Source organism: Rattus rattus, chromosome 9 (genome assembly GCF_011064425.1).
Source record: "Rattus rattus isolate New Zealand chromosome 9, Rrattus_CSIRO_v1, whole genome shotgun sequence".
NCBI lineage: Eukaryota > Metazoa > Chordata > Mammalia > Rodentia > Muridae > Rattus > Rattus rattus.
Window position 1 is genome coordinate 16,021,531 of NC_046162.1, and position 15,982 is coordinate 16,037,512.

At 47.8% G+C, this 15,982-nt stretch overlaps 1 protein-coding gene across 1 annotated transcript in view; it reads right to left on the bottom strand.

Annotated features, from left to right (window-relative positions):
* Rbfox1 (RNA binding fox-1 homolog 1) overlaps window positions 1-14,818 on the bottom strand; it is a 1,521,216-nt gene extending 1,506,398 nt beyond the window's left edge. Inside the window, exon 1 of the mRNA XM_032912763.1 lies at window positions 13,919-14,818. The gene's annotated coding sequence lies outside the window, so the exon portion shown is untranslated. The remainder of the gene's footprint in view (window positions 1-13,918) is intronic.
* Window positions 14,819-15,982: the final 1,164 nt, after the last annotated feature.

Consider the following 15,982-nt stretch of genomic DNA (forward strand, 5'->3'; position numbering starts at 1 on the left):
CAGAACAAAAAGGAAGGGAGGGGTGACAGAGTGAGGAAGAGAAGGTAAAGGAGGAAAAAGAAAGAAATTTAACCTGAGCTTTCAGTCTGAGACCAAGCAAAAACAAGATGAGATCCCACGACCTCCTGAGATAATTCAAGGCTTTGCCTGACGCGATGAGCTCTTCTGGCCCTCCCTTCAAATAGGGAAACGCCCTCTCATAGCCTCTTCATTTCCAGCAGTTGTGTCCTTTGGCTACTGAACATAATAAATGTTGCTTTATAAAAAGTTAAAAGGGGGGAAACTCAGCCGGTAAAGCCATGCTGACACCTGCTGGCACTCCCTCAACTTCTCTTCAGAGGAGGGTTGGCCCCCTGTCCTGCTGTTTCCTGGCACTACTGGGGCTCACATGTGGCCAGCTGAAATTAATATTCCCCAGTGTGTGCCTGATCAACAAAGGAGGAAATTGAAAGGGCCTCTGGGTGGCTACAGCCGGTCTCTCCTCCTTCTCCTTCCCTACGGCTCACAGGCCTGAGCCATGCAGATAAATGAGTTAAATCTTTTGCTAAATCCAGGGTGGCAAATTCAATCCTGGGAGCCCTGTTTCTGGGCTGATGTCTTTTCTTTTTTCTTTCTCTTTTTTTTTTCTTTTGTAGTGCTGGGGATTGAACCCATGACCTCCTGGATGGTAGGAAGGAGCTTTACCTCTGAGCTATATGCCCAGCTCTTTTTACTTATTGTTTTGAGACATCTCACTAAGTTGTCCAGGCTGGCCTTGAACTTGTGCTCTTCCCATCTTAGCCTCCCGATTGTTCCTGTGTGTGTGTACATATCTCCTACCCAACAATAGTCCCAGTGGTGTGGAGCTGCATGTTAAGACCTAACCATCCCAGAAACAAAACAGATTGCTCCTTCTCCTCTTTAGGCCCGAGCCTCACTGTGCCCAGCTGGGTATCCCTGAAGTCCCTCCCCCTGAGCTTCCTGTCTTGGATGGTCATCTACTGTTTTATGATGAGCATGCTCCGCCTTGAGCCTATCCCTGGCATCCGTTCCCACAGGCAGCAATGCAACTGTCCCCTTTCACAGGCTACTCCTGTGCTATGAGCTTCAGGAGGCAGAAGCTACATGGAGCCTGGGTGACACCCTCCCTTATGACAGCACCTGCTCCGACCATGGGTTCAAAATATATACTGAACCCTAGGGAAAAGGCAACAAATGAATACTCCACCCCATCCCCCAAAACAAAACCGGTGTGGTCTAACTAGCGCTACGGGGAAAGGGTCAGAGGAATGTGGACTCTCCCCTCTTCTATCTGGATACCCAAAACTACATTCCTTCTCTCTTGCTTAAATCTCAAACCCCAAGCGCTGGCCTGCTTCGTATGCTCTGTACCTTCTGGCCTGTTGACCTGCACTGAACCATGCCTCCTACCTATCTTTATACTTCTGTGTTGCTTGTCCTTTTAATAGCTGAACATGCTTATTTTAGAAATCTATCGAGATCTGTGATGTGCATGCACATGTAATGTGCCTATATACCTGTGTGTGCACCTGCATGCACGTGGAGGGCAGAGATGTACATGCATATAGAATGTGTATGCATGGCTGTGTGTGTGTGTGTGTGTGTGCATCTGTGTGTGTGTGTGTGTGTGTGTGTGTGTGTGTGTGTGTGTGTGTGTGTGTGTGTGTAAGCCAGAGGCTAATGGTTTGGGATTACAGATATTCACCACTGTGCCAGGATATGGTGGTCAGACGCTGTTCTTTGAACTTGCGTCCTTGACTGAACCATCTCCCCACCTTACAGAGATTGTTTCTTTCTAAAAAAGGATCCATGGTAACATAAAATTCAACAAAGGAGGAGAACTAAACTAAGAGCCAATGACAAGCTGAACGCACGAAGCCCCTGCCACCGGCCCTGTGCGACGTAGAGTTTAGACTACCAATTTAACATGAGCTTCCTTGCAGGCTTTGTAGAAAAGGGAACACGGTCTGCTCCCCAGCTCATAGCATCTGATAAAAATATAAAAAAATGTCTCGAGAAAAGACAGCATCTTCCTGATATTTCTTTGAGCAGGGATCACACAGCAGTGGGCAACATAGCCTTCAGAAGTGTCATCAGAGCGCATAAGGACAGGGGGTGTAAATCCTCCCCACGGCCACTTCCTGGATTTCCCTGCTTTCCCTCCAGTGACATTCTGTTTCACTTCCTCCGTGTGACATTTGGTTCGAGTGGTTCCCCCACATTGAGTCTGAGTGACATGGTCTCTGACTGAGGGCACATATGATGTCTGCCTTTTAAAACTTAGGGGTGACGCTCCTTTCTTTAATGTTCTTCATCATGATAAGAGCTTCACAGGGTGAAGCGGAGGCTTCTTCATGATGCCTTGAAGAGGTGAATGACTTACATGTTTCAGATAGGAAATGAAGGAGTCACTCCCTCAAACCACCACCCACACGCTAACTGTCCTCAGAGTATCACGAAGTACATACATGGGCAGAGAGTCTCCCACGATATCTGGGAACACTCTAAGGACACCTGTCTTGGAGTGGCAGACCGATTCCATCTGGGACAGAGAGAGAAATGGGGGCCCAGAGAGCTACTGTAACTTCCACAGGGTCACACAGCGGCAGAGTGTCAGAATTCCCACTGCCTTTATCCTCCCCCATCTCTGCTCCTAGTCAGTCTTTTCGCAATCTTGAAGCTTTTCCAAGTCAGAAATAACTCCATTAGCTCAGGTCTTTGTGGCGACACCTTTGAAAGCAAAGGCTTTCTTCTCCTACTCCAATCCAGTCCCAAATCCCAAAACTTCTGTAGAAGCCTCCAGCAGAGCCTTGTGGGTTTTGGTTTCATTTCCTGGGAGACAATCTCAGGCTAGCATGGAACTCAACTATGTAGCCCAGGCTGGCCTCGGGCTAAGGTCCTCTATAGTACTCTTACATCAGCCACCGGGGCTTTAGGATTGCAACTGTGCTCCACCAGGTAGACCTCATTGGCCTCAGTTCTCAAAGAATAAAGTCAGGCACATCATGAAAACTGCACAGCCTGTGCACCGTATTTACTGTCACTCCAGGATGGTCCACTGGCATCCTTCCCCTTACTGTTCAGCCTTCATACCCACAGGCTGCTGACCCCAAAGATAAAGCCATGACCATGAGCTGACTGAGCATCAGAGCCTCTGAGAGAGTCTAGAACTCAGCCAACAGCCCCGGAATCGAGAGGGGGTTATCCAGAGAGGAACAACTCCACCCCCAGCTCTGCCTGGGCTGACGGTGCTGAGTCAGCTCCCTCCACACCCTGCTGTCACGTTTTCATAACGACTCTAATAAACGAGCATTTCTCTCTGCTGATCAATCAGAGCAGTGCATATGGCCGCTGTCAGCATCCTCAGCAGGCAGAGCTCCTTGGCGAGATCCAGGCTGTCGGCTCCTTCCTTGGGCATCTGCAGCAACACTGGGCTCTTCCCCTTCACCCTTAATCCATCAACTCTGTTACAAGTGGAAGAGGGTAAGCCTCATGCCTGGAACTGAGGAGCTGTGAAGAGAGCTGGTCAGATTCCTGTAAGGTCAGAGTCTTCAACCTTCAGAGCCCCATCCCTACCAAACTAGAGTTGAGGAAGTAGGGAAGCCTCAAGGTTCTAGGCTTGGAACCATTGTCCTGCCCAGTTTCCTCCATCAAGCATGGCGACTCTGATTCCAGTGATTGAGGGATTGAGTCAGGAAGGATATTGCCAAGAGTTTGTAGCTAGCCTGTGATAAATAGCAAGGTTCTACTTCAAAGGAAAAGACAGACAGAGAGAAACAAACAAGCAAACAACAGTGATGCAGTGCTGATCAAAACCTTCTTTAGAGCTGGGGATATGGCTTAGTGGGTATCAGTACTTGTGCAAGCACAAGGTCAGTTTGAATCTCTAGCACCCATGTCAAAAGCTAGGCATAGCTGCATGTGCTTATGATCCCAGCACGGTGGAAGACAGAGATAGGATTGCTGGGGCTCGCTGGCTGACAGGCTAGCTCCTGTTCAGTGAAAGACTCTATCTCAAGGGAAGAAGGAAGAGGTTTATAGAGCAGGATGCCAAAGATCTTTCTCTGGCCTCTATGTGAATGCATAGGTATACACGCACACACACCCATGCACACACACACACACACACACATACACACACACACACACATATACCACATGTGCATATAGACCCAGTCATGTAACATACACCCATACGACTCCATTAACACTCTGGGGTGAAAGGGACCCCAACAAGGGGATGTATTAAGGTTCTGATAATCACATAGCCCACAGTTGAAGACTAAGCTTTCTGCTTCTAACACCCCTGTTCTAAAGTCCACAGGAAAGAGGAACAGACATCTTAAAGAAAGAGACTCAGCAAGAGCGAGGTGAGGACTGTCAAGTCCACGCATTGTGTAATCCGTGTCTCACTGGGCTGCCAGAAGAAACACAGCCGCAGATGCTGTGGGTGGTGAGGTGACCAGAGGAAGCAGCTGTGTGCACGCGGCACAGTCAGTGGTCAGCCAAGCAGCTCCAGCCTAGAGCATGTGATGACCAGTGACTGCCACAGACAGATGGGAGACACACTGTGCCCTGGACACCGCACTCAGAGCCTTGCAGAATGCCGCAGTGAATAGGAACATGGGCCTGCTTCCCCTGCATGACACCAATGCTCTCAGCCTAACTTTCCAGAGCAAGCAGAACCAAGCAGCAATACCCCTGTGTTAGCTAAGCTTTCCATTGCTGTGACGAAACACCATGACCAAAGCAATTTGGGGAGAAAAGGGTTTATTTGGCTTGTGTTTCTATATAACTGTTCATCATTGAAGGTATTCAGGACAGGAACTCAAACAGAGCAATAAACTAAAGACAAAAGCTAATGCAGAGGCCGTGAAGAGGTTCTGCTTCCTGGCTGTTCCCCGTGGTTTGCTCAGCCTGATTTCTTAGAGAATTCAGGACCTGACCAGGGATGGCATCACCCACAATGAGCTGGGCCCTTCCCTATCAATCACTAATTTTAAAATGCCCTACAAGCTTGCCTACAGCCTTATATTATGGAGACACTTTCTAAACTGAGTGCCCCTCCTCTTAGATGATTTCAGATTGTGTCAAGTTTACAGAAAACTATCCAGCTTGACACACAAACACATGACTGTTAAGCCACAACCATCCTGTCCTTGTTCATCCCCAAGATGACACATTCATATCAAAATCACATTACAAGACACCTTACCAGCTTAAAAAGCCCCACAGTCTTTACAAATTCAAAAATTTTAAACTTCAATCTCTCTTTTTTTTCTTAAATTCACAGGCTCTTTTAAAAACCTACAATCTCTTTTAAAATTCAGTCTCTCAACTGTGGGCTCCTGCTAAATCAAATATAAATGTACCTTTACTTAAGAGGGAGGAAGCAAGACATAGTCACAATCTGAACAAATCAAAACCAAACTGCAACATGGTAGATAACTCAATGTCTGATGTCTGAGAGTCACTGATGATCTTCTGGGTTCCTCCAGTGGCCTTGGGACACTTCTCCAGCTCTGCCCTCAGAGCTACATACAACTTGTCTTCGAGGCCCCACTCCAATGCTGCTGCTCTTCTTGTTGGCTACCCATGGTGCCAGCATCTCCAAAGTTGCTGGGGTCCCTTGACGCAATTGGGCTACACTTTCACCAATAGCTTCTCTGGGTTCTCTTTGGGAACTCCAGCCCTGCCACACAGTGCCAGGCCTGAGCTGCTCTCCACAACCCTTCCATGCCTTCAAAACCAGTTTCACACTTGGGTGAATCTTTTACTACCGAGTTTGGTACCAACCTTGGCCTGTTATGGAACACAGCTTCTGTGTGCTAGCCCTGAAGAAACACTTCCCATAAGATTCCACCTCAGTGATGCTGGCCTCCTCTTAATCACCACTAATCTCTTAGCTCCAGCTCACCAGCATCAACTGTCCCAGTAACGCAAAGGTTTCACATCCTGGCCTCTCGTTTATCCCAGCTGACCTCCTCTTAATCTGGTCAGCGTCAACTGACCAGAACGACATAATCTTAATTCAAAATAGCAAACGGTCCTGATAGCCCTTAAACTTCCCTCTGAAACTTCACAAGCCAGGTTTCCATCTTCTGCACTGCTCTCAACATGCTCACCCTTCAAGCTCCTACAGAACATCCCACTGAGTTCTCAAGACTCAATAGGTCTTCTAACCTGGAGTCTCAAAGTCCTTCCACAGTCCTCCAAAAAACATGGTCAGGTCTGTTATAACAATGCCCTACTTCTGTTACCAAGCTGTCTTCGTGAGGGTTTCTATTGCTATGCTAACACACCATGGTCAAAGTAATTGGGGGCTGAAAGAGTTTATTTGGCTTACATTTCTCTATCACTGCTCATCATGGAAGGAAATCAGCACAGGAACCCACACAGGACAGGAACCAGGAGAGCTGATGCAGAGGTCATGGAGGGGTACTGCTTACTGGATTACTCCCCCTGGCTTGTTTGATCTACTTTTATATAAAACTTAGGACCACCAGCCCAGGGGTGGCCCCACCCACAATGGGCTGGGCCCTGTTAATCGGTAATTATGAAAATGCCCTACAAGCTTGTGTACAGCCCAATCCTGTGGAGTGGTTTCCTTAATTGAGGCTCCGTCCTCTCAAATGATTTTAGTTTGGGTCAAGTTAACATAAAGCTATCCAGTACAACCCCTGACACTGCACCACATGACTCTTACCTCATTTGAGGATTAAGAAGCAACAGGAGGGCCTGTGTGTAGATACGGCCTTCGTGGGACTATCACCTTCAAACTCCTGGGTATGTAGCTCAGCTGCTCCAGCAGGTAACCATGAACAAACTGCTTAAAGCCACCCACAGCTCACTGTCAATCTCCAGAAGACAGATTCAAAAGAGACTCTTGGAGATTCAAAGAATAACCTCGGGGCTGGGAGGGTGTCTCAGCTGGTAAAGTTCTGGCTTCCAGAGCTTTAGGACTTGATCTCAAGTCTTAAAAGCCATATAAAAATTAGCCATGCATGAAGACACACCTTTGATCTCATCCCTGGAAAGGGGGATAATGGGGTTTGTTTGCCAGTCTAACAGAATCTGCAAGCTCTGGTGTCAAGCCTTGTCTCAAAAGCAAACAATACAACAAAACAAGGTAGATGGTACCCAAGGAGGTTGGGGATGGACAAGCAGGGAAAGAGAAGGAATTGATTGAGAAAGGGAGGGAAAGAGTGAGGGATGGAGAGAGGGAGAGAGGGAGGGAGAGAGGCGGGGAGGGAGGCAAGAAGAAAGGGGGAGAGTGAATTCAATTTTAAAGTGAAGGAGAAGCACTAGGCAATTGGCAAGGGCTGTCTGGCCAAGTGTGTGCTCAGCACTCTGGTTTACCATCAGCTAACAGGGAGAATAGAAGGGACCACCCCTCAAGAGCCCATGGGATGAGTGCACTGCAACAGAATCTGTGCAAGGAACTAGGAAGAGAGGGCCAGAATCTGAGAGGAGAGTCGGAAGGCAAATGTTTGGGGAGCACAGGTAACCATATGTCAGAAACTCCTTCACATGTAATACAGGGGTGTAGGTATTGTGCTTAGCACAGTCTGTACTGTGTGGGAAGGATCTGGTGCAGGGGCCTTTTGTTCACCTCATTGCATAGGTAGTGGCGGACATGAAATCCAAGGCTGTCAATAAAGAGACAAATGTGGAGTCAAGTTAGGGGATGGGGTTGATTGCCCCAGGTCGAAGCCCTACAGCAAAGCATATTCCACCTTCTAGGGTCAAGGAACAGCGTTATTTGCACTTGAGGCTCTCCAGAGGAATCAGTACGTATTGAAAGAGCAGGTACGGTTCGGACCACGCAAAACAGTGATCTGAACAGGTGCTGCATCCTGTAAGAGCCTACAAGGGCAGTGACTGAAAAGCCCAGAACCACGGGCTCCTGCTCTCTGAGAACTCATGGGGAGATGTCAACAGAAAGGACTGTGTGTTTGGTGGACTGGCATTACTTGTTTTAAGAGAGTATTCCAAGACCAGCCAAGCAGGATAATGCAAATCTCCCCTTTCACACAATAAACTTAACTGGGAAATGGACTTCTTTTTTCCTATAAACTTAGACAAACAGGTTAGGTAGACAGATAATATATAGATGAGTAGATGGATGATAGATACGTAAGTAGGTTTATATAGGTAATAGGACAATAAACAGATGATAGATAGATAGATAGATAGATAGATAGATAGATAGATACATAGATAGATACATAGATAGATAAACATAGATAGATACATAGATAGATACATAGATAGATACATAGATACATAGATAGATGCATAGATACATAGATACTACATAGATGCATAGATACATAGATAGATGATAGGTAAATAGAACTAAAATAGTTGACAGAGAGATAAACAGATCATAGATAGATAGATCATAGATAGTTGACACATAGTTGATAGATAATGGATGATAGATAATTGGTTGATAGATAGATGATAGATATTATAGATACTTGATAGATAATAGAAGATAGATAATTGAAAGATCATAGATAGTTGATAGATGATACTAGATTATAGATAGATAAATAGATAGATGATTGATAGATTATAGATTCATAGATGATTGATAGAAGAGATGGACAGACAGATGATAGATATCATAGATACTTGATGGATAGATGATAGAAGATATAAGGATAGATAGATGGATAGACAGATATTTTTCTTCCTCTTTCTCATGTTGGAATTGTAACCAGGGTCTCACACGCGTGGAGCATGTACTCTACAGCTAAGCTACACTGAAATCTCAGCCCCTATTCTCTCTCTAATGAGAAACTCAAAACCCAAAAGGAGGAGAAATAATACAATCTGGATACTGGGGTGTTGCTTGCTACATCGCCCTGCCATGATGTCTCTTGCCCTTCTGGAACTATAAGCCCATAAAAACCCTTTCTCAAGAAAAAAAAAAAAATAAAAAACCAAACAAACCAAACCAAAAAAAAAAAAAAAAACCAACCAAACAAACAACAACAACAAAAAAAAAAACAACAACAACAACAACAAAAAAAAAAAACCTTTCTCCTCTACTTTTCCCTGGCCACGGTGTTATTGCCTCAGCAACATGAAAGTAACTAGCATAATATCTCAAGATCATTCATTAGACCCAATGTTCATTCATCCAACCCCTGGGCCTTGGCACCGGCTCTCCAAGTCTCTATCACATTACTAGATTGTAATCTCTGTAACTTCTTTCATTATCCTGACGGAAGTGGGTATTTCCCCCTTAGATAGATCACAAAGTTTCCACTCACACTGTCAAGAAAGTACCAGCTCTAACATGGGATGTTTTCTTAATTAATTAATAGAAAGGGATTATGTGGTCCTCTCCCAGCCACTGGGAAGACCTCAGCCACCCATATCTCTGTGTGCAGTGACCAGTGACAAGCTAGTTGTAGCTTGGAGCAACAATAGATGTGAAATATGAGGCAGTTGTCTTGCCTGTGACCTCATACGTCATTGGCAGTACAACACCCCAGGCTAGTCTGTGCTCACCACTGACGTTATCCCATCATCCTGGGTCCCCTTACTCTGAGGATCCATCACTGATTAATTCTTTAATTAAGGTTTCACGTGTATCTGCCTTAGGGCAGTATTAAATAAGGAAGGTAGACATCGGGGAGAACTTTGTAGCTCCATTAAACATCTTTTTTAAATACCAGAGGGTAAACATGTATGCGGTGGACTCCTGGATAATCCTCGAAGAGGCACTGAGACAGGAGTAATTTGGGGATCATGGTTGTTCTGTGATCCCCACGACAGGCACGGACAGTGCAAGTTACCAGGTGACCTTCAGAGCACATTCGCAGATTTCCAGAGTCTCGGCTAGTGGGAAATTGCTGTCTCCAGAGTGTTTCCTCTGTCAAATACAATCTCCTCTTGGAATGTGCTTGTTCCTAAACCCATGAGCTTAAAGGATATAAACGAAGGGTTGAGCTTTTGGAAAAGGGAACCAGACATGTGTCCAAGCAGACTCATGTCTTGTGGTACAAAACTAAAGATCAGAAAGGAGTTTGATTAAAAGGGACAATAACAGGTTGTTTGCTTTTATTTTGTCTTATTGTTTTTTAAGATGCCAGTTTGTATTCTAATGAGAGAGATGGGGAGGGTCTGAAGGGAGTTAGTGGATGGGAAACTGTGATCAGAATATACTGGATGTAAATACATCTATTTTCAATAAAAAAAGAAAACTCTAAAGAAGGACATGGACATGGGAATTGCAAAATGGAAAGATTTTTCAGTCTTCACTGTGTAGCCCAGGCTGACCTCAAAATTACAGTTCTTCTCAGCCTTTCCAGTGCCGACTACAGCTGTGCCCCAGCATGATGAACTCAGTATTTTTTTATTTAATTTTATTTTTTTGAACTCAGTAGTTTTTAATATGGGCAAATTTACAGAGATCTTGTGTGATTATATTCTTCAAATTAGAAAAAAAATCTTAATGGCTTGGCTGACTGGATCTGAAGGGGACAAGCCTGTTTTAAAGACTGAAAAAAATATCAGTGAGAAGATTCAGACAACGTGTAATCAAACCTTGGAGAAAAATACACACAAACAAACACACATACGTGCACGCACACACACACATACACACCTACACCACACACAAACCTACACCACATACCACATACAGGCCACACACACACATACACCACATGCCACACATTGCACATACCACATTCACACAGACACAGACATGAATCACACACCACATAAACACACACACACACACACACACACACACACACACACACACTGTGAGTGGGGCTCTGACCAAGCTGGAGAGAGCAGGTGAGTGTCAGGGGCACAATGTGCTCAAAGCTTAGTCTAGGATAGAAATCTCTGGAAGGATGGAGAAACTGGTCAAGACAGAATCAGGCTTTACCAAAACATCACTCAAATTGGTGATTAATGAATTACTGTCCCCAGACCTCAATAGGCACCTTCCTGCTCCCTGCTCCAAGGGTATGTATTCCTGATGCCTCCTGTCAGCCATGTTTGTCTTGAACTGGGGGAAGGCATCCCACAGTTAACCATGTACGCAATGCTCTAAAACGCCGTGACATAGAGGTCAGGACACAGCTCTGAGGCTGTGTGGTAGAGCTGTGGCCTGGCCTAGAGTCTACCACTGAGGGACTGGAAGCATGGCTCAGTTAGAGTCCCACCAATGTAGGACTGTGGGCATGTGCCTAGTGTTAGGAGACCTTTCTAGAATCTGCTACTGGGAGGCCAGAAGTATGTCTCCACATTAAAGCCTCTTTCCAAAAGACTTCAGTGAGTGACAAGGGTGATGGCTCAGGGGTCCAGCAGTTGTACTGTGAATGCCTGGCTTCCATCCCAATACAATGGTGGCAGACGTGTGAACTGTATTATATGCTCACACTACAATGAAATAAGGGGATTGAATCTGAACACGTTGGTTGGCTAAAGTATCATCTTGCACATTCTTCCTTTTGGTGGATGAGGGGTGACCATAATTCTGTTGTCACAATTAGATCATGTTATAAAATCCCTTATTTCAACGTGGCAGGGTGTGAGTCATGGGATAAGTGCTGTAGAAAGCCACCTTTAATATCCCTTAATTCCACTGTTTTCAAAATACGTCCTGTGTCAGAGCAGTGAGTTCCCAATTAAAGAGGCGTGTTTCGTCCCAGGGGGCAGGTGGTCTTCTCGCAACTGAGAGCAAAGAGGACATGCCACAGAAGCTGACGTTAGGTCCAGGTGCTTGTGGAAGCCACAAGCCAAGACCACCAACCACACAGCCAGTGGATGGCTGTCCCCAATCCCAATGAAAAACCAGAGTAGAATAAGAAGAGAGCAGGGCAGAGGTAGGGCTTGGGAGCTCAGGCAACCCCACCAGCAAAGTTTGCTTCTTGTAATTCACCAGAGTTACTTCTATATGGAAGCTTCAAAGGAAATGGGTGTGCACACAGCAAGACACTGGGCTGGGTATGATGAGGCTTGAAAAGGAAAACAGTACAGATGAAAACAAGACAGAAAGGAAGAATGGGAGATGTCTATAAGTTAGGCACTTACCACATGCTAGGTCCTGCTCTGGGTCCTTCTTGCTTTATTTAATTGCCAGCTAAGGACAGAGTCATCACTGAAGTCCCCACAGTGTAGTTGAATCAACAGCCACAGAGGTTAAAGAACTTGCCCAAGGTCACAGAGTTGTCAGGCAGCAAAGCCTCTGGCTCTTCTGGGCTGCCACGCTCTACTCTGTAGACCCCGGATGTAGCTGGCCACCTTTCCATCCCAACTCAGCAGACTGCAAAAGCTAATTTAGTGAAGACCCAAGGACCCCTGTACCTCTGCTGTTCCAGAGGAGGTCAAGACAGAGCTGGTCTTGCCGTCTGACTCTGGGTCTGTGTAGTGCTTGGAGTGTCTGTGCTCAAGCTTTTACCTCTGAATAAAAACTAAAAACTAAAAACTAAAAAGTCTTGGACCAAAATAAACCTGCCTGCGGCCCCAGCCAGGCCTCTGTGGTCACTTAAAAACTAAAGAGAATCGGCCTTTTATTGTTTATTTTCCTTGTTTTTTTTTTCTTTTTCTATTTTGATAATGCAGATAAAGGACATGGGGAGGGGAAGGCAAACAGGACCAGGAAGGAGGAGAGCAGCAGTGGGTAGTGCCCTCTAAACTCAGCAGGAAGAGGCCAGGTCTGTTCCTTGCACATGATTTCAAAGTAAAAGCTAATGTGATTACAAAACACAACCCAAGTTGTAATTCATTGTGCACAGGCTCAAATCTATTCCAAGATTCCACTCCCATTTCCAAGTTCAAATGAGAAGACCCTTGGTTGGGAGTCAGTTTCACAGAGTACCTGGTGAGGAGTTCTAAGCTGAGTGGAAGCTGGGCCCAATACCCTCTTCCCCAGTAGCTCTGGGCACGCAGACAGGCAGGCACACCCTCTACTGGGACTTGCAGGGAGGTCAAAAGTCTCCTGTTGTCTTTGACAGAGATGGCCGTGGCTCTAGGGTGAACTGGGATTGGTTCTTCCCCTCCTGTGGACAGCAGACACCTTCTGGGTACTGTGAGACACCAGGACCCCGAAACTGGGGCCTTGGAGGTTCCAGAATCTTCTTGGTCAGCCCCAGCCCCCGCCGGCCCCCGCTGGACATAGCCAGCCCAGATTTGCCTTTGCCTCCATCCCCCTGGAGCTGAGAGACTAGCCAAGACTGGGGCGACCTCCCTGCCTGCTGTCCAAGACAGAGCTAAGATCTTCGTTCTCTCCCCTATGTGGCACCCAAAGAACCGGACTGGGGGTGGGGTGGGGGCATGGCCAGAGATCCCAATTCCAAGGTTTCCATGTTGCCCTCATCTTCTGGGGACCAAGACAGCTGGCCAAAAACACAGCTGTTCTCCCTCACCCAGCCTGTGCTTACCCGCTTCCCACTGGTGGTTTGGACTTCCAAAGGCCTTCCCACCATCAAGGTGCCTCCTCCATCTGACTTCCAGAGGGCTGTGAGATTGGGAGGCGGCAAAGACACAGAATGTGGACCCGATGTCCCTGGTAGTCCACCCAGGAGACCGAGTGACCCAAAGTGCGCAGCCAGGATACTGCCTCTGCCGCTGCCTCCCCTGGGACGCAATGGGAGGACAGAGGAGGCATCCTGGGAGTTTGAGAGGGATACTCTGGGACAAAGAAAGACAAGAAGGGAAAGAGACAAGGTGTGGAGGTAGAATAGGGGGCTCATGGTTCGGTCCCTCTGCAGGGACGTGCCAAGAGATTGCTCCTCAAGCCCTGCAAAAGTTCTTGGTCCAGCACACCCAGAGTGGCGCTGGGAGGAGGCCACCTTTGGTGGAACCTCGGTTTTTCTTCCCTGGGACCCTTTGGGTTGGGTCCGGATTAGGAAGCGCAAAAGCGGGCAACTCTGCCTGGACTTACCTAGAACTCCTGGCGAGCTTGGCAGTTGTTGCCTGCTCCTGGATTCAGGACCCCTGGATTCCTCAGTGCTCTGTGTGACCCCAGCCACGTTCAGCATCCGCCAGAGGCAACGAATTAGGATGTTGCCTTCTCTCACACCAGCTGGTCACAACTTCGCGGCAGGTCAGCCGCGCCCTAGAACTGGGCGCGGCGAAGGTCCAGACCACCCCTAAGGGAACCTGGTGTCCAAGGCCACCTGGTCTAAAGCGCAGGGGTTTCCGGGATCTGGAGATGAGATAGGTCCTCTCAGATCTGCCCTGAGCTGGAGGACGCTCGGAGTTGTCTGCTCCGGACGCCGGGGCGGGGCGCGCGGCTGTCCCCTCCAGATGCGATCTGCGCGACTCGCTGGTGGTTTCTCGGATCTGCGAGGCGCACGCGTGGGTCCTGAGGCTGGCAGAGCGCCCCCACTCTTCCTCGGGTGCAGCCGGGTCTGGCGCGATGCGAAGAGGGAGGAATTCCCCCTCGACTCTGAGTTCGGGCTCCCCTCCCAGCTACCACGCACGGACCCCTATCTGAGGTAGCAGCCGCTGCGACTGACACTTCTGGGCTCCAGACGGAGGAGGGTGGCGGCAGCTTGGCTCGCAGGGGGAACTAGAAAGGAGGTGACCTTCAAACCCCGCGCTCCAGGAGGCCGGGAGGAGGGGACCGGGTGACGCTGATTTGGGAGCAGCAGCCGTGCACTGGGTGGCCCGCCGGAGTGCTGGCAAGCTGGACCGGAGGGGAAGCAAAGAAGAGCGCAACCAACAATATCCAGATTAGAAAATAAACAAAGGAGAGCGGAGAGCTAGAAGGGCGCGAGAAAAAATGTGTGCATGTGTGTGGAGTGAGTATGTGTGTCTCTGTGTGTGTGTGTGTGTGTGTGTTTGTGTGTGTGTGCCCCGAGGACAGCAAAGCAGCCAGGCCAGGGCATGAGCCAAAAATAATCCTGAGCACCAGGGAGCGCCCCTCCCCTTCCCTCTCCTGGCTGCTGCCTGCGGTCACGGTCATGAGCAGCCTTGAATTCCAGCAGCCGCTGTGGGCAAGGGACTCGGTGCTCCCAGGCTCCTCTTCCTAAAGAGCACAGGGGGTGAAAGTTGCCTTCTAGACGGGGTGGAGCAATGAACACAAGTCCTTCAATTCATCCCTGCCTTCCTCTTCCCAAAGTGGGTTTGCTCAACCAGCACCTGAATGAGCTCTCCATCCTGAACGCCTTCCCCCTTTCCCCTGTAAGAAGCGTAGGAAAAGGAATCTTGGAAGAAGGCTAAGGGTATGGAGCTCCCTTGCCCTGGTCCACTTCTGTTCCAAGAAGTTTCTAGCGTGGAAACTCTCTCTGCCTGGTGGAGATGCAGCCCTAGTCCTGAAACAAAAAGTTACGCCCACCTGGCTAATCTCCACCTCTGAGAGGCAGGCCTGGCCTGACCCAACCTGAGCAGCCTTCTCTTCTTGGTGGGCAGACGTTGCCTCTGGGTCTAGGGGCTGGGGTTTGTCCTCTGAGCAGCTAGCTTCCTGGTTTTCCTAGGCCTTCCTAGAACTCCACTCACTCATGCTACATGTGTTGCTTACGTAGTCTTCACTGTCATCTCAACAAGACACAAAAGATACCCTGAATCTGCCCATTTCACATGTTGGAAAGTTGAGGGATCAGAAGCTAAAGCAGGGCTTCTTGCGCCCCCCCGGACTTCCCAGCCAGAACTGCTATTTCTCTGTTTTCCTTTTTTTTTTTTTTTATTCTTCCTTCCACCTGCTCTTTTCCCCTTCCCTCTCTTTCTATTTCATTTCCTCTCACCTGCCTTCCTCTTCCCCCTTCCTTCCTCCTTTCTCTCTTTTCTTTCTTCCTCTTTCCCTCCTCTTCCCCTCTCTTCCCCCTCTTGATCCTAGGTTCTCTCTTTCTCATTTTCTGCCTCCCTTCTCTCCTTCTTTCTCTTTCCCTTCCCTAATTTCTTTCTCTTTCACTTCTTTTCTCCCTCCTGCTTTCCTTCTTTCCTTCCTCTTTTCTTTCTTCCAGATCTTCTTCCCCCCCTCTCTCTTTCCCCCTCCCTTTCTCTC